Source organism: Nipponia nippon, unplaced genomic scaffold, assembly GCF_047370975.1.
Source record: "Nipponia nippon isolate SJK-2023a ecotype South Korea unplaced genomic scaffold, ASM4737097v1 scaffold_6, whole genome shotgun sequence".
Taxonomy (NCBI): Eukaryota; Metazoa; Chordata; class Aves; order Pelecaniformes; family Threskiornithidae; genus Nipponia; species Nipponia nippon.
Genome location: NW_028262380.1, coordinates 52,611,956 through 52,631,731, shown reverse-complemented (window position 1 = coordinate 52,631,731; position 19,776 = coordinate 52,611,956). Strand labels below are relative to the sequence as shown.

The 19,776-nt window shown below is 39.6% G+C and overlaps 1 protein-coding gene across 1 annotated transcript in view; it reads right to left on the bottom strand.

The window, feature by feature from the left end:
- GRID2 (glutamate ionotropic receptor delta type subunit 2) overlaps positions 1-19,776 on the bottom strand; it is a 350,310-nt gene that overhangs the window by 77,244 nt on the left and 253,290 nt on the right. The window lies entirely within an intron of this gene.

Here is a 19,776-nt window from a genome sequence, read left to right as displayed (position 1 = left end):
TTTTACCACAAGAAAATTCTTTGCAAAACTAACAATGTTAATGAAAAAACCTCCAGTAAAAATTCATTTGAAACAACACAGTTTCATTTTAGAAACTTATTTTAAAGAAACTGACTTTCAGTTTTTTATATTCATTGTACAAGAGCTCTGACCACTTTCATAGTGGTAGTAGGATTCAGGATGTCCCACTACTCATGGAAAAAAAAAATTAACTATCTTTTTTTTGTACCATTTTATCCTTCTCTCTTTGATAAGCATCTCTTGCCCAGGTTTGGATGGAGCCAGTTTGGCACTGCAAATCTAGACACAGTATCCTGAAGCTCCAAAAGAAATGCTTCCCAGCCCTTCTCCCCCCGCCCCGAAATTACATTGCACAACAGTTTAGCATGTTTCCCCTCATTTTGGCACCCTGCAGGAGACAAGAAGCGCTAACTGCTGGCAACCTGCACTGCACCTCACAAGCTTGGGCTGGGGCACGAAGGGACAGGTTCGGATCATAAAGCTCAGTGCTTCCACATCAGTATGCTTTCATATAGATTTTGGTGGTCTCGAAAGCTACTTCTTCCTCTGGAAAACCTGCAAGAAACCATCAACCTTCTCTAGCAGTGAATCTTCCCTTGAAGCACAATGGTTCATGTGGCTGTGGAAGGAAGCAGACTGAGATTTGTTCCAACCCCTTAAGGTTTCTACCTTTCAGTGATACCTGGCATCCCCTTTCCCTGAGAGTTCAATAAGGGCTACCACGGGGTGTCTCTAACTATTTCCTTCAGGCTGCTGCACAGACTGGCACCATGGAGGGTTTCCAGCAAAGCACTCTGGAAAAGCTCCACAGAGAAATTTCTGCCCTATGGTATTTCCAGCTAAAGCAACCATTTTAAGCCTGATCACATCTCCTGCAGGTGCGTCAGTCCCTTCTGACCACATGGCCCAGATGGCGGATGCTGCACAAATAAATGTTCCTGTATCCCCTAGTCAATGCATTTTTAAGAGCCTTTATTCCTCTAACATGTGGCCACACTGCCCCTTGTCACTGGCTTGTCAGGTCTTTGGAGACCCTGCTCCTGAATGCATTTTAATTCTTGCAAGAAGATACTTTGAGCCCCTGGGAAAGGAAAACATTACAGATCTGAGCTAAGAAGATTTTCTCTTTCTTTGGCAGTTTAGGACCCATGGAAAACATTAGGAGCTGTGGGAGGAGGAAGACGACGAGTGCAGCAGCATTTTCTACTCAGTTCAGACTGCCTGCTTGCTATCACCATGCAGACAACTGAGAAGATGACACACCCTAACAAGCTGTCACATATTGTCCCCGTAGTCTTAACAGCTAGCTCCTCTGCTGCTGCCCACCCTGCAGCAAGCTGCTAGGGGAAGCAGGGTGCCAGGGTGGAAAATACAGACAGCACATCTCCTGCAATCCAAAACACTCAGCAGTTTGCGGTCACCAACTAGGAAGGGAAATCTCTCATATAAAACAGTTAAAACAAAGAATACAGTTACAGTCATTTAAAATGCACAACTAAGACTCTGCCAGGCAGAACAAGTCCATGTAAAGGAGCAGGCATCCAGGTTCTTTACATACAATGGTAAATAAAGATGTAAACAGTATCCAGAAGGACTTTCAAGTACAGACAGCACCCAAACCAATGTAACATGCATCTGAGCACTTTTCACATCCAACTAAGGATTTCATACGTTTATTGCAACTCTAATTTCAGGTGATAGTTGGAAGTTCACATCCTTACAGACTGAAACACTTACAGCCTTTGCCTTAAAGTGTACGCAACTTAGTTCATGTCTGGCTACAACCTGTGCAGGCATTTCCATTTATCCAAGGCTGTAACATTCATTTTGCACACCTTTGTCAATAATGAATGAAGTGCAAGTCACAGACTCCCATTACACTTGTTTCTAATTCATCCTGACCTGCCCACACAATAGCTCAGATGCCAGCAATGAGTTTACAGTTGACAGAACTAGGAAACAGCAGCCAAACTTCAACTAAAAAAAAATTGTTTTAAAACAATCACTCGATTCCTTATCATCCTGGAGAATTCATTCAGGACAGATATTTTTCATGAAAGATTTCTAATCCTTTCTTTCTCCTGAAACAGAAATCAGCAGAAATTCCTGGGCAGTATACTTGACACAAACTCAGAGAGATAATGTTAAACACAGAGCTTTTGCTTGATGAAAATGATAAATGGAGGTGGACAGAAACTAGTTATCTTTCTGCACAAGGGGTTTCACGGTTTTGAATTAAGGAAAAGTATCGCAAATTTTGGGACCAAAACCAATTAAAAAATCCAAACTGGAAAATATTTTATTCCAAAAAATTTACTTCAACCTGAATTATTTTCCCTGCAATGGATTAACATTTCAAAATGAAAAAACATTTTGATCAAAAGTTAATAGTTCAATATGGAAATATCCTATAATGACATGTTGACAATTTTAGAGCTTTTAAATATAAAAAATGTTTTATAAAAATACCTCCTTCCTTACACAGTTTCAATTACTGTAATATTCCAGTGGATAAATCCCTAATGACAATTCACTCTGGTTTACTTGATCTATACTTGTAGGCATCTTAAAAAAATCTAAACATATATAAATAGAATCATTAATACAATAAGCAATTGTATCTCCTGCTTCACTCTAGATTTCCTTTAAGTCTGCTAAATCATGGAAACTTATGTCTCCTTCCATTTTGCCCAGTCCTCTCAGATTAAAACTTGGACAAAATATGCTGTGAAATCTCATTATATCATAAACAAGAATAGCTCTTTGGTAAATATACAATGCAATTAGTCAGCCAGTCTTATTTATTTTCTGAATTTGAGTTTGATGTGTATACCCTGTGTCACTGGTGTTCTTTTGAAAAATATAATACAATTGGGTTAAATTCAAGTACTTGTTCCAGTCCTACCACATTAATAAAAATGCCAAGGCATCTTTGAGATGAGTAATGAGTAAACTGGAGGTAAAATACTTATGGAATGGAAAAAATGATGCTACAGGGGTTTTTCAATTTTAATGGTGATGATACAATGCAATCAGATGATTTGCCTTCTTAAAATGAAGTAGCATTTCACCTAGAATTAGGAACATCAGTTAAGATTTTCTTAGTTACACAATGCACTTGCAAATCAGGTATTTGTGCATGCAGCATGGACAGCTAGGTGCCAAGCTAATCATGTACACCAGTAAATATCTTACTTGAGTGAACGAAATAATTTCATCAGTTAGCACCAAACAAAGGGAAAGAAAAATGAAAAACACAAGTAATACCATCATAAAATCATCAACTTGACATTCTAGCACTTCATCCAATGTGCGGCATGTATCACCTAGCATCGGTGTGGGGATGGCTTGAAAAATGCCACTACCTCATTAGGAAACGTAATCTCACTCAGTGTCTTCTCATTTATTTTACTGAAAAACAAATTGGACCTTGACTATAAGAAGAATATCTAAACTGATGGTTAATTGTTAGTTACGTTTATATCATAACCTATCTTAAAAATAACTTCTCTTTTACAGAACTATGCCATGAGAGGGATAGTAGGTTTGACATGTATATACTAAAGGCAGAGAAGAATTGCAGTTTTTCTCTGGCTTTGGAAGAACTAGAGAGACGCCACAGTACTTCACTGCACCTGGGAAAATGTGAGCTGCCAGCACAGCGGCGAGGGTGGAGAAAAGGCCTTAACTGGCTGCCAAAGCGAAAAAAAAAAAAACCAAAAAAACTTGCCCAGGTCTATTGTATTGGCATGCTCCTTGTTCCTTCAGTATGGATTTTTAAATGGAAAACAATGAACACAATTTTCTTCTTCACTTGTTTAGGGAAGTATTAAAGGATGCTACACAGCTGCTCACAAATTGGCGATATATGCCTGACCAAATTTTCAGGAAAAGCAGCTGCGTGCCTGCATCTGTATGCACAAGACACAAAACCTATGCAGCTGCGCAGTGCTCTGTGTGTAGATACATCTCCTTTCTGTGTTCAGTTATATTAAAACATCATACACAATGCAACTGCACATGCATGGGTGGCTCTTCTGAAAATATGATCCCTTCAGATGCAAATGGAAAGCATAATTCCTACTGATGGACACCTACATCAAGTCTAATGTAGTATCTTTGTTGCTATATCATTCACGTTAAATTTTAGATAAAGTTTAATTCACAAGATGTATACAAGAAAGCAGAGGAAATACTATGCCAGGAAAATATATCCTCTGTCTTATGTATGACATATCTATGAAGAGTATATTTTATTGTAGCTGAAGAAGATAAAACCACAGTAATATTTTCTCTTGTCTCTTTTCACTTCTTTTTAGCTGTATTTATTCTTTTTATCATATTTCAAATTATTTAGAGCCCAATAATGCAAGTTCAATGGGAATCTGAGGCCCAGTACAGGCATCTACATTTGGCAGCTATTGAATAAGTAATAGTTCAACGGACATACTCTGTACCTACACGGCACACACTCAGAGCAGAACCTAGGCCTAGCAATGTTTGAGCTGAATGAACCGAGAGGCGAAACATAGACCTGTAAGGGCATAAAATATGGCAAGAGCATAATAATAATAAAAAATAATAATCTACAGATTGAGTATAATATGATAAAGACTGAATCGAAACTGCAGTCACATGATGTACATAAAACTTGTCATGGGGTGTTAGAAACACCTCATAGCTTACAAATTTTATAGAGTAGTGATAACTAAAACATACTGAAAGCTGCGTAGAATGTGTGCAATATAAACAATGAAAGGATACAATACAATTTGACACAGTGTCTGTCAAAAAGTGTACCATGTAAAACTCTATGGGGACTGAAGAAACGCCACCAGGCCTAGGACTACTGTTAAAAAGAAATTAAAACCAAACCTTCTGCAAGTTTCTCTGTCATTTGGATGTAACTTGTCTTCATTCAGCTAGGAATGGATCTGGATGTTACATAATGTTATGTAAAGCAACGCTTGCTGTTATGAGATTTTCCCTCTACATTACTCGGTTCATGAGGTCTGAACAGTCAAGTCAGCTTCCAAATTAGTGGATGCAAATACGAGCAGAGCTGAGGTCTACCACTGATTGTTTTCAGGGAATGCCAAATTTGAGCTAATGATTTCTCATGTTGGATGTAGGGAGCAATTAACTCTGAAGATATGAGAAAGGGTGTTGTAGAAAGACAGGGCAAACTTTCGATGGGATGTTCTAGGAAGGTGGAAAAATGGGTGGAGAAGCCAGTTGATGAGAAGCTGAATTGGGCAATTCAAGATTTTGAAAAGCCGGACATTAGTTTGGGAGTGGAGAGGTACAGCAAAAAGGGCAGTAAAATCCATCAGATGCAAAGAATTTATGTGATCTTGAGTTACATGCTTGGCTGATGTTTCCACTAAACTTCATTTTAATTTTGCAAACCCGCTATAATGTCTGATAATGTGGGGAGACTCTCAACAGCACAGCATGAGAGGACATATTCAGAAGTACAATTCTCTAAATCAAGATTGTTATTGGCATCTATGGAAAGGCAAAATAATACCCTGAGTATTTTCCACAACTGTTGTCATTCCCAAACATATGTTACATGTCATTATTTTAGCCAGAATTTTGGTATGAGCTCTTTTGATTTACTTTTGGTTTTGTCTATTTTGATTCTCTTCCGTGATCTCATATCATGTTTAATTTTTTGTTGTTCTGCTCTCTTTGTTGTGTTCCATCTGCCGCTCACTTTGTTAACACCAAAATGATTTAATGATCAAGCCAATCAAGAATAAGACACTGTTTAAAGAAAACCATCTCCTTCATTTAGCTTTCAGCACAACTATAGCATAAGCAAAGATGTTCAATTTAATCATAGCATCATCTGAAGGACTGAAAGCATTTTGCAAACATTCATTAACTGATGCTCATATCTTCCTTTTGTGAGAAACTGTTGCCGCCTTTGCTGTTTACACCTGCCTGATCTGCACCTACGTTATTGTGTGCTGTCTCCAGACTATGCTGTGAACTGCAACATTTGGGAGTTCAAGAGAGATTCATGTGACAACTTGTGTGTAAAGAGATGACTTGAGCAAAATTTTAGCACTTGAGGCCAAAATTTTGATTCTGAAGATACTGCTGCTTATAAGCACCTATTTTTGCCATGCCAAATTCTGCTTTTGAGCAAGCAGTAGCTGTGTGCCTCTCCTCTATAAGGGATGAGCAGACTGGTGACCTCTCTCATACCAATTGCTCAGTGAAGACCCATGAATGAGATGACAGGGTACCAGTGCCCATTGAGAGGCCCAGTTCCAGCAGCCTCCCCAGTGCATACTTGAAGTGTCACATAAAACACAACCAGGCTCAGAACTCCTGCCACACGTGGAACAAAACCTAGAGGCTTTCAAATTAGGATTTGTCATCTTCTTCTGACCACCTGCAGTGTAGGAAGCTAGCCCACGCCATTTCTCCATGCTGCAGGACACAGATTATTTTTTTCAGTGTCTCCCAGAGGCCACAAATTCAGACTGTTTTGGACCAAGGTATGTTGCATTATCAATCACAAGAAAGATGTCCTGGCCATCCATCTCTTATACAAAGGAATACTCAGGAATTGCAGTCAGTGCTTAGTGGAAGATTGATGAGAAATTTTGAGGTTTCCTGGGAATTTGTATCCTGGTTAGGGACAAGACTCACTAAGGGGAAGGTGCCATGTCCTAGATTTGTTTACTCACAGGTTGAGAATTCTTGCTAGAAAGGCATTACAAGGAAATCCCATCCTGAGGTCAGAGCAATAAAACAACCAAAGCTTCTGCTCTTTGATGGATGTTATGACCAGAACCCCTTGGTACTTACAGGCTTGTGTAATACAGCTGCTTATCTACTGTTTTTTTCATTACAGATGCATTGTATTTTTCACCCATCTTGATATAGTCCCTGGTATTTATATCCCTCCCTCTGTTCTATTCAGTGGCGAATGAGGTCTGTTTTATTTGATTAACTAGCCACTCTGCAAACAGCCAGAAACACCAATCAACCCCTGTGCAGTGGGAAAGCTTTAGAGCCAGGAAGGGTAAACAACCCTCTCCTGCCTTTGCAGTCCCAGCAAGGGAGTTGCGCAGTCTGTCTAGATTGGGTATTTTATGCAAACTGATAGAAGAATGAAATGTGATTACAGCCTGGTTAAAATGCTTCTTAAAATACTCCACATGGCACTTTAATCCTCTCCTGCCTTAGCTTGCCTATTAAAAAGAAACTGATTTATTGTAGTCACATTTTCAAACCGGACAACTCTGCCACCTAATTCAAAGGCAGAGAGACATAAACTGCTTGCTGGCAATTTAACTAAAGAGAATAAAATGGTGGAAAAAACACAATTATCATTACTCTTCAGCCTAAGGAAAGATTCTGCTTATTTAACAGAAGAATTTTAGCTTTATTTTTAGTTGACACGCTTTAAGAAAGGCAGCTTACCTACCTGGTATACCTTCCTCAATGCCGTGCTGTTACTTCTAAATTTTTTAACTTGATGGCTGGAAAGTTCACTCCATCTACATTTCTTTCCAAGAAATGCACTCAGAAAACATCTTCTCAGTTGCTTGAATCAGGTCAGAAAAAGACAGTAGCAGGAGGCATCATAATATATGGTATAGAAAAAACACTATTTTGTTTGGCTTTCTAAGGATTTTGTTGCATATGAAAGGTGCCAGGCTAATGCCAGAGAATGAAAGGTCTTTTGCCATTTTCATTTGTCACTGCCTATGCAAGTACACCACTGACACATGCCAGTCTTGCAGGTTTGAGTAACAGGAGAGAGAAAACTATTTTTCTACATCCATCGAATCCTCTACTCCACTCAGCTGTTACTGCCACGTTGGTGACTATAACCATGCAAAACCTGCAGGAGCTGAAAATACTGTTTAGGTAATGTTTAGAAAAGCTCCTCTGCAGACCCACAAAGGAGCTCAGAGACAATGTCAGGAGGGAGAGCCCAGATAATGCCCTGCTGGGCTACTCCCTGGTCCATCCTAGGAGCCATCCACAGCCCACATGCACAGCCACGGTGTGCATGCAGAGTCCCATTTTAGTTCTAAACACTCCTTGTCTAGATTTCAGAGCCCTGCACAGATATTAGGAAGAAAGCTGTGTGAAACTTCTGGCTGAATGGGATTTGAAACCCCCTGAAATATTCAGTGGGAGTTAAAGAGGCGTGTTTTCATTTCACTTCGCTCCAAAGGAGGCAAGTGAATAAGGCTAGAGAGCAAAGCACCTGCAAGAGCTGCTGATCATGTCCTGACACCAGACCTTAGTGCAGCCTGACAGCCTCCTCACTGGAGACTTTCTGCTTACTATAATTGTCCTTTAAAGAAATAACCTCCTACATTCAACTTCAGGATTTTGTTGGCATAAGTATGGTTTAAGCCCACAAAAGTTAATCATATGTCCTGGCACTCTGCTGAGCAGGACACCAATTATTTTTGTGTAACAACTATCCTCTTCCTCCTCTCTCCTTCCTTAAACACAACATTTTTTTTTTTTTTCTCAAAACAGTTGGGGTTCAATAGATTGATATATTCCAACAAAAGGCAGTTTTACTAGAATATTTCCCACTATGTATAATCAGATGACTGAGGACAACATCAAAAAGCAGCCAGCAGCAAAAGTCTGCTTAGTCTCCAGTCTCCCAGACCAGATGTTTTATGCTCAGACCTTAGAGATCTCTCTGGCTCTACAACCTGTACTTGCATTTAAATGCACATAGGTATTTAGAAGCACAGACCTGGAGTTTGTAAACATAAACACCATTTTGGGGATGCATAGGTAAAATTTTGGGTTCCTCTTTTGTATTTGAAAAATTAACCTTTTCTGTGCTTTTTTTGTCTAGATGATATCTTAAACCACACTGGACTTTCTTCTCCCTCCTGTTTTAAGACTAGGATGACTTTAAGGGCAAACATCTCTTTTAATTAAAGTTTCTGATACTTAGATACTTAATACTTATATATGCCAGAAACTAGAAAGGTTGATTTTCCTAAGTATTCTGCCAGTGCTTTTTGGTTTACAATTTAATTTTCCTGCACCATCCTTATTACTTCACTTCATTGCCTACCAATATTCTTATTAATGTATTGATTATTTGAAGATGATAGTCTAAAACCTCGCTATCAGAGCAGCTGCAGGTTCTCCTTGAGCTGTCTTCTTTTGCTTTCCTACTACTTAACAGCTGTATCAGAATTAAAAAATTCTGAATTATTTCATGAGGGACTTACATGGGCTTACATGGACTTACATGGGTCTTACAGTGGATACTTGCTACAGATCTACTGACTGCAATTGCATTTGCTGGGCTCTGAAATAGACTTTTTGTTTGTTTGTTTGTTTAGTAACAAAGTATTTAACAGAAATTATATAAATCTGCCAAACTGTTTTATGAACGATTGGTATAGCAGTTCCGAAAATATGAAACAAGATCTCTCTGTTACCTCTTATACCTCTCTCACCATGTTAGACTTGCAGCCTCACAGTCCAAGCCATGCTTTAGAGCTGGAATATGCAGCGCGTTTTATACATCCTTTTCTCATTACTTCTATTCATGTCTTTTCTCTGTCGCATATATCCTTTAAACAACCTTATGTTCAATCCCATCATTTGCATTTGTTAATGCATCACAATGTATTTGGGTATTATTAAAATATGTTAATACACAAAAATGATAGCTGGAAACATTTAAGCAAGAAAGTGAATACATTACCAAGTTCTGTGCCTGAAGCAAGAGTGTGCTCTCCTGTCTCCGTCTATTGATCATTAGACAGAGTCTGCATTTCCCCTGATTTGTGTCATGCGTCCCCAGTCCAGCCCACCACACTGTGAGCCTGCAACTGGGCTTCAAAGTGACAGGCAGAGTTTTGGAAAGCTTCATCTGATCGCAAATTGAAAGTCGCAGAATTCATTGCACAGATAAACAGTGAGACAACATAAGCCGATGGAGATAGCAAAGAAGATGCGTGACCGCATAGAGAGGTAAAAGGTGGATAGAAGAAAGGCTCAGAGAGCTGGGGAAAAAGTTGGAGTAGCTGGTATCCAAACAGAAGGGACGGAGGGGCAAAAAGCAGAAAAATGAAAAAGTAAGAGGGAGGGAACAAAGTGAAGTGAGAATTCAGAAGGAAAAGAATGAGCTGAGGTTGCTGGAGCTGCATAGGAGCCTGTGTAGTCCCCAGACACCCTCGGTGTGGTGCTGTTATTCATCTTCATGAACCTGGAAATTTTACAGAACCTCTGTAGGAAAAGCACTAAGTTAATGGAGGTAAAATGGAGAAATAAGAGTTCACAGGACCAAAATAATTGATGCCTGATGCCTAATACCTTTTGTGTCCCCTGTAGCCAAACGAGACTGCTCCAAATGCCAAACTACTCTTCTCTGTCAGGTACTTTACAGACTTTCTTTCTTAGGATAACGAGAATCCAAAATGAGGAACTGGAGCACGGACACATCTCTCTGCCATGGAAAAGGATGTGAGCCACAGAGAGGGTTTGGTGAGGGAGCTGTGGCTTTACTACAGCCTTTGCATGTGTAAGTTAAAAAAAGCAGAGGAAGGACAAGAGGAACCAACAAAGGAGGAGACATAATCCAAATTTCTATTTCTCCCTGAGGCAGCAATCTTTGACAGACCTTCTCCATTGAGGGTTTTAAAAAAGGGATATGGAACTAGATCTGGGCAAAAAAGGAAATGTGTGGTTGATAAACTGCACAAATTCAGATCTTTTCATCACCCTCCCACAGCAAAATAGCTAAAAGAAGTGACCTGAAAAAGTAACAAAAAATACTTCAAGGAGGACATTTTATTCACCCCAAGCTTTGCTTCCCCACAGGTTGCACGGGATTGGCCCATATCTGATGCGGCCAGACTAGGAAAGCATATTTGTAAGAGTTTGTAACTTCTGTCAGGAATCTCTCTTGTTTAATAAAGAGCAATCTCAGAGGCTGAAAGGATTACAGGACTTGTTATGTCATATTCATCCCAATTCCTGCTAAATCAAAATAAATGACCGCTTGCCAAAGTGGAATGAAACACAAGCAGCACACCCAGTTTCTGAAGACACCAAGAGCTAATAGAGCAGAGCAGTGAGTGCTGAGTTCAAAGTCGCCCCACAGTAATAAAACCTGAGATACTGTACACGCTACTCAAAAATCCAAAGAAGGGTATATCCCTCCACAAGCTGCTGACACACAAGGGGAGGTTTACTGCTCTGCTAGCATCCCAGCACTGCTTGCTCATCCCCCTACAGTTTTTGGCCCTTTAAAACTGTTGATCAGATTCTTTTTTGGCGAGACAATGTCATAGATGGAAGAGCCTAGGAAGATAGTACATACAATTTTAGCAACTGCATGAGAAGCAGATTTATGGGTTGGAAAAAGTAGCAAAAGTTTATTATCTAGCAGAAGTTTCCCTGTATTGCGTTTTCATTATATATACCCAACACACCTTCACTGTAAGATGCCACATCAGGACCAATGTCACTCTAGCAGCTGTGCCCAAATAACAACTGACACCCTACAAAACTGCCCCCTCAGTACCTTTCTGCCCCAAAGAGTCTTCCTCTCCCAAACCCTTCCTGGCCTCTGCAGCTGAAAAACAGAAAGGAGAACATCATCTTCTTTTGGTTTTAATTGAGAAAGTAACATGCAGCAGAACTTCCATTTTGCTGCAAATATATCCATAAAGACATCTCCTGTTTTGCACTTTTTACTAAAGCCTGTATTTTACTCATGAGATGGTTTGTAACAGCACCCATGAGAGCTGTTTCTCTTTCAGACCTCTCCTGGGCTAATGCATAATAAATGCACTCATCACATAGTAAATACTCAGACACCTTTCTTTATGGCTTATGACAATAACAATGCTCTGTTAGGCCCAAATATGCACAAATTAAGCTACTCATTTGGAGAGCTGGGTTCAGCATCCTTTCCTGTTTATGCCACCCTTTCTAATAGGTGCCTCCCTAATACTGAGCATGGCCAGCTGAGGAAACTTCACCAACAAATAATTCTAGCAAAACAATTTTCTTTGAGCATTATCCTGACATAGTTCTGCTCAGCTTTTATACTTTTTCTTAAATTATTTCCTAATTGTCAGTTTTCTTACTTCCTACTTCCTTCCAAAATTTCCCATCCTCTAAAAATCCCTGCTTCAGGAGGGAGCTCAGAATTCTACAATTATCACTTGCCAGTGCAAATGAAAGCAGCACTTAGGTATTCTAATATTCTATTCTAATAATATATTCTAATATTCTATTAGGTATGCTGCTTAGGTATTCAGAAATTTAAGGTCACTCATATATAAAGCTCGGGATTATGGTATTCAGACGTGATACGGCCATGGAAACAAATGGGGATACATACTACTCTAGCAGCAATTCCCAGAGTTGCACACTACCAGAAAAACTCACAAGGAGATATAAGGTGGATAAACTAAGTGTTGCCAGCTACAAACTCCTCATACAGGTAGCCTAATAGCGGCAGCTACCTGCACACTTCTACAGACCTGGTCTCCTACTGTCAGGACAGGGATGCACTCCAGGTGTTCCTCTCATGACACCATCCCAATTAGTCCACTTCTACACCAAAGAACCTCCAAGTGAAATCTCCACTGACAAAGGAATCCATTTTCCTCTCCGGACTGTTTTGACATGTAAAAAGATGACTACAGGGTTAGAAACAGACTAAGGTGTGAAGTACTTAGCTTTGCATTTGGCCATCAGGATGAAGGATGGGGACACCCCCCCCCCCCCCCCCCATGCTCACTCCTAAAGGGCTGTCAGCCATCCTTTCTCCAGCTGAAAACTCTGGACTCAGCTCTCTGCAGAATGCAATTCTACAGAATTCAAGCAAAATTAGTTCCTCAGGGTATATTTTGCTATTTCTTATTTTTATTGCCATTTCTAGTCAGGGAATATGATCTTATTTTGATAGGTACTGTACAAAATAAGCCACCAAGAAAAATAGGTTCCCAGCTTAGGCACTCCCAACCACTCTCTAGAGAAGGAAATTGTCTGTCTATGATAGCTAGGAGAGAAACTTGGGCCCCTAAATTAAGCACCTAAAGTTACACATGATGGGAGTATAGTTGTAGCCATGACAGTTTAAGGATCTAACTGAAGCAAGGTTTTAAGAGAGAATTACCTTTAAACAGAAGAAGGGATATATTTGTGGGGGGACCCCTAAATAACCACGCTTTCAGGCAAACAAACCTTCTCTGAAAACAAGCAGAAAACTTCAAGATTAGGAAACTGTCTCTGAGATTAATCCAATTATTTTAATCAATGAGACAGTTCAAGAGAAATATGTAGCTGGCACCATTGAAACTGAAGAAAACGAGAGATAATAAGGACCGATTGCGCAATAAAATCTCCCCCCCCCCCCCCCCCCCATCTTTTTATATTGCATCAGACCATTATGAACTTTAGCTCCCATGCTCATCTTTTGAAGTCAGGCTGTAGCTCTCCTTTGAGGATGAAGGCTGAAAGGTCAGACACAGCAAGGTCGTTTTCTGAGAAATACTCTTCCTCTGATAATGGTCGTGTTCATTAACTTCATTCTCAGGTATAGTAGTTCTTTGGTTTCACCCACATCACATCTATGATGGTGTTTAGATGACTATAGTTTGAGTTCCTCTCTCCCCTTTTATTTGGCAGTTAAAATAAGCCAAATGAAGGGAAAGAGCATAAAGCAACAACAAGAGTGCTGCTCAGGTGATGGGTAGCGATTGTAGTACACTGGAGACCTAGCTGTCAAGGTTTTTGTTAGTGTAATAACAAAGGAAAGTGTTAAGGAGTTTGAAGAAAAGACTACTGTCTTGAGGGAAGACTTCATACCTTACAGAAGAGTCCTTGGAGAAAGCATAAAGATACTTGCTTGAAAAAGGAGTTGCACTGGAATCTCACACGAATGATTTCCAATTCACAAATGAGAAAGCTACAGGGAGAGTCAGAATCAACCATGAAGGGCCTTGAAACTCAAGATGATTTTTTTTTACTTTTTTTTTTTTTTCTCTGAGGATCATTTTCAATAGAACTAAATGCAGAAAGAGTGATTTGTAAAGGCCAGAGAAAATAACACTGAAAAGTACTGAAGTGATGGACTGGAAGTTATATGGGTAAATCACAGACATGTTATGGAAGGTAAATTGGCAAAACTTACATAGACACAGAAGCTTAAGCAACAGAAAGCCACAGGAAAGAAAATGAAGACTACGAGGTCAGCTACTGGTTTTAGGTTGAACTAAGTTAGTGGTCAGACATTCATGAAAATACAGTAGAGGAAAACACACAAATTTTATTTCAGATAAAAGGAGCTTAGTTCAGTGTAAGAGAAGCAGAACTACAAGTTATCTCTCTGGAGTCACTAGCTGAATTTGTTTGGATATGAGAATATTCAGGGATGAGCTACAGATAGGAAAGACTATGGTCTTGGATGTAAGGCCCACAAAAATTGGAGAACACATTGGGAAATTTCTCCAAAATAATAGAGAGATAAGAGAGAGAGCAAGCAAAGACAGTCACGGAAGGTAGAATGTCATGGCACCACAGCAGGACATCAGCCAGTGACATCTGAGGCTGTCAAAGTGACTGGCAGGCATATGCAGACTGACCTTTGAACAGAAGTCATGAGCAACTTGGATGGAATTTCAGTGAGAGCAAAAAGGGGAAGGTGCATTCGGGAGCATGTGAGATGAAAGAGGAGAAGATGAACTCAGATAAAATTTTCAGGAAACTTTGGAGACAAAAGGAATACGGCAGTAGCTGGCTTGCTTACTTGTTGGATGAACACATGTCCGTGTAGATCCATTTCTTGATATGTAGGATGACTCAAATTTTGACTTACATTTTCATTTGAATAAAGCCAAACTCTGCAGAAAATAATTTTACAGGTGTTCTACTCAAGATAAAACCTTTGAAAACTCTCTAGAAAGTCGAAGTTAGATCAAACTGGTATATGCTTAGGAGCATTCATGAGGGAGAGCAAGCCTTTTGTTGAGCCTACCTTGATTTCTGAGAAAATGAGGCAGCAGGAAAACAGTTTCACATTTCATTTCTAAAACTATGCACAGAATCTTCTTCATGCTCTGCTAACTGTCACAGATCAGTTATTACACATCCAAAACACATTGACCCCCTAAGCTAATCCAGATAACTATTAGCCTTTTGATCATGCTTGAAAGTAGCACCACACTGCGTTTGTAGTGTTTTCTGGTCAGGATTCTAAATTTTTGCACTGTTGCAAGTTTGTTTAAGCCCTAAATATGGAAGTAAAGATACACAGGATTATAGGGGAAAAAAATTAAAAAACCTTTCTCCAGGTTGATTATTCTTTTGGCTCATGCAAACTGAAGCCAATTTGTGATAAGGCTATGAGAAATATGCTTTGCATTGAAACATACCCCACTCATCCACACCCATAAACTGACATGTTGAAAAGCTATGAGACATTAAACATGCTAGTGTCAGTGGATCAGGCATTCCTCCTGTCATTATTAACAGCACTTCACTGGTAAATCTGGCTCAGGTTTTATGTTGAGACTTGCTTTCCAGGGAAAGGACGCTATATGATGGAGCATATATGATGGACGCAATAAGATGGAGCCAGACCACTCACGATAATACAAAGTGAGGACAGCAGGTACATTTGGTACCCCCAGGCACTTGTCAGCTCCAAGCTGTGGACTGTGCAGGAGAGGGTAATTGCATGATAGATAAATTGCACCTTCAGCTGTGGGGCTGAACATGTCTAGGTCTTAAGGGTACTCCTGAACCTTCTTACTTGTAAAACAGCAACAGGACATCTCATCTGCCCAAGCAGCATCGCCTCTGGAGGCAGAGGCGAACCAGGGAACCAGTGTCTGAGTTGATAATTAGTTTGCTAACCAACAGCTGCATAGTGTAGCTGATCCCCTTGTAGTGAATTAAGACATAAGGGAGATTGAAGTACAGTCCCAGCATTTTTATACGCCCTTGCCTTTTTTGCTTCCTATCCCTTTCTTGGCCACTGTCAAACAGCTGAATCACAGTACAGATCCAATATCCAAAAAGTCTGTCTTGGTTATTTCTTGTTTTCACTGTCTTTATTGGCCAACTCCATGGCCAGAAATGTTCACAACAAAGATGTATGGACTTGCACATATTAACTAGATCTTTTTGTGGTGTGATCAGTGTATCTGCCACCAGAATGGCAATTCCAATGGCTAATTTGTGAGTAAATCAGGATAATTAGTTAATTCAGGAGTTTTTTGGCCTATCAATAGAAATCTTCATGTTGTTGCTACTGTTGAAAACAAATTAAGAATAACCATGTCCAGTTATTCACAATTTGTTCTAGCACAGAATTGCAAATCATTATTACCTCTTTCTTCCCCAGACAAATCACCTTAGCAAAGCTTTGTTTTGGCCTGTTCACAGGTAGTTTAAACAATATTATTACTATCACAGTATTCTCAAGAAGCTAAAAGTGCCATCTACAGTGTCAAGGGAAAACAAAAGCAGTTGCTAGCATTTTTCCACTGGCAATGCAAGTAGGATCACAAGAAAATAAAAATCTCAAGACCAAATTCCTTTTGATACTGTATGCAAGTTGAAGAGGAAATATTACAAGACCCTAGGAGGAGTTTCTTTTAATGCACCATCCAGAAGCGTTATTTCACCTGACAGTCATTCACAAGTTTCCTACCGGCTAAATATTTTGCAGATAATGTTAAATAGACAGAGGTTTCAAACATATTCGGATTCTGCCTATGCAGCCTGGGAAAGGAATTTTCCACTTTGTAGTGCTGAGAAAAATGTAGATGCTGTAGGCTATGATATCATGTTCAGAGGAACAAGGTGGGTAGGATAGGGCATTAGGCACTATTATACTCTAGGGAAGAAAGAGCAGACAGGGGCACAATGGAAGTGTTTCATTATACTTTAAATGGGAATAGTTACAAGGATAGGAAAGCCTGTGGTGCTTGTAAAGGATTAAGCAGGGTAATGTGCTTTTTAAGAAGACATAAAGATGTATGTAATGTGATATGTTTAAGCCTAAATTATTTTTCTCGGAGTCCTCAATGAATGTTTAAGCAGGCATGACATAGGCCTCTCTAAAGCCTCTCCGAGTAAATAACTTCCGTGAAAACAGGGATTCCTTTGACAGAATGAGATGCATATTTCATAACCTATGCAGAAAAAAGGAAAATCAATTTGAGATACACGAAACACTTATGAATAATAAAGTAAAAAAGAAGATAAAAGTGAATATTCTCCAGAATAATCCAAGCATATATAGGGATACAGCTACCTCCCCATCCATTTTGATTTGACAGAGCAGGAAGACAAAAAACTTGTCCTGGTTTCCCTACCTTCAGTTCAGATCTTCAACTGCTTTTTGTTGCCTTTTGAGAAAGGAAGAGACAATAAGTGGCAGAAAATACCTAAAGTGCCTGTGCTTTGCAGGCTGCCTCCTGTTTGAGGTATTCAAAACTCTGCTCTCTCTTCAGGGTAAATCTATCCAGCTGCTCTCTAACCAGATCTGATGGTGTATATAGCTGTTCACTATGGATGGAATAGGAGCACACACAGTGATACATATGCACCTCATTTATGAGAAGAACAGAACCAATAAATATCAAAACCTGAAAACTTACAACAGCATGATCTTCCGATCTTATTTCTCTTGCCTGCCCTGCCCTCCTGCCAGGAAAAGCAGGTCAAAGCGGTAGATTGCCTGATGCAGAATGGGACTACGCAATCATTGTCATTTGGCTGTATTGAATTTTCACTCACACAGGTGCCATTCCCCATGAAGTCACTGGTACAGCAAGCGTGCCATCCTGCTGAGCAAGTGGGATGATGCGATGAGTGAATCAGTGGTTGATCCCCCTCCCCTTTTCCCTGTTTATATATACATTAGTATTAAACTGCTACTTTCCTCAAAATAGAGTGCCAGGTCCACTGTAATCTGCATAATAAAAGCAAGACAAAACTAGAGGACTTTTAAGATATAACAAAAATGTTTGGCAAAGCCTCTTCTGCAATGGCTACTTGCAAACCCCGTTTAACCTCGGAGAGGGTGCAGCAGGGAGTGTTGTTAAAGAGCATGTCCACCACATCCATAACATCCTTCCTGCACGCCTCTCTCCCATGGTGGTCCCCCCTATCACAGTCCCTTCATGGTCATTAGGCAGCCTAGTGGAAATCCCTTTCCCCGTACCCATTTGGAAGCATTCATTAAGTCTCAGCCCTCACTTGGCACTCCAGGAACGTGTGCCGAAGTAATGGCCTTGGAGAGCTTGGACAAACTGCTATTCAGTCATGCTTTAGCGCTGATTAATGGTAGAAACAAAATGAAGCACAGAGGGAAACCTGTTGGTTTAGCTTGTCCAGGGTTATAATCTGGTTAAGTTAATAGCTCTGATGTGGCCAGTTAAATTCGTTCAAGACCCTGAAGAACATTACAAAGTATATAAATAGGCCGAGGGGACCCGTGAATTCTTTCCTCTGAAATGTTTTCATTTTTTTAAGTATTTTACAGAGATTATAATCTCTGCCTTTTATCAGTTACCTTTTTAAATATTAATTTTCCTTGCCTAAGACTAGCTTTTAACATCACATTCTTCGTCCAGCTTTTCTCCTGAGCAGGCCAAATGCAATCTCCCAAAAGCTCTTGTGTGAACAGCCATGGGCAAATAATCTTTTTCTGTGTCATTTCTTCCTGTAAAGTGAAAGAAGGGGAGAAACTGCACACACACAGGTGGATGTGTGTGTTCATTAGAATCGGGCCTGAGCCCTTTGATATTTTAAAATTGGAGGGTGGTTGGCTTGCTCACATGCTGCAACTTGTTTTTTCAACACTATAATTTGCTTGTTCCTGGGAAATTAAAGAACCCAGATATTTCTGGTTTTGTAGGTTTTAAGACAGCAACTGCCATGTTTCCAGGAATGAGAAATCAAAGACTGTAATCTGGAATTACCTGCCAGCATGATACACTGGTTGTTTTTTTCAGCTAAAAGCCATTAGTCAACACTGCTGTGTTTGATGTGCTCTGGTTTTTGATTCTTCTGAAACTTTTAGTATAACTTGGGAAGGCAAACCAGAAGGAGGGCAAGTGTTTTTTATACAAAAGGCAAAACTCAACTTTATCAGCCCCTTACAAATGGAGCCAAAATATGTTTTTTCAAAAAAAGCAATTTCCTCTAGCCAATAAATTTTCAGAATTTTTTTTCTTGCTTTTTCAGCTTATGACTTTTTCTAAAGGGGTTTCAAAAGTGCAGTTCTCCAGGGCCTCTCTTGCCTCTTCTTTCATGCTGTTTAGTCCTTCAGAGGAGAAAATACGATCTCAATTATAGAGAGGGCGGATTAGTGATTTTTAAAACTCCAAAGAATCTTTGTTATTTTGTGGTTCTTTTATTATCAAGAGATCAACAGTGATTTCAGCATTCGTTTTTACCATGCTCTCTTACATGTTTGTATCCAGTGTGAAAACACCCAGAAATGACAGGTTTTCCCGGCAAATGATTTTGGTGGAGACAAAAGGCAGAGTTTGTCCGTATTTTTAGAAGTGTCTAAGCCAAGCTTAAAACAAGTGAACACACAACTTCATGGATATTGGCTCTAATTAATAGTCACATTTTGAAGTTTAAAATAAAAGCTATAAGATACGATATTTCTCAGATTTGATTTAAAACTCTGAACATGAAGTTACAATGGTAGGGATAAAGTTTGTATACAGTCACTCATTAATCCATATTCACTCTCAT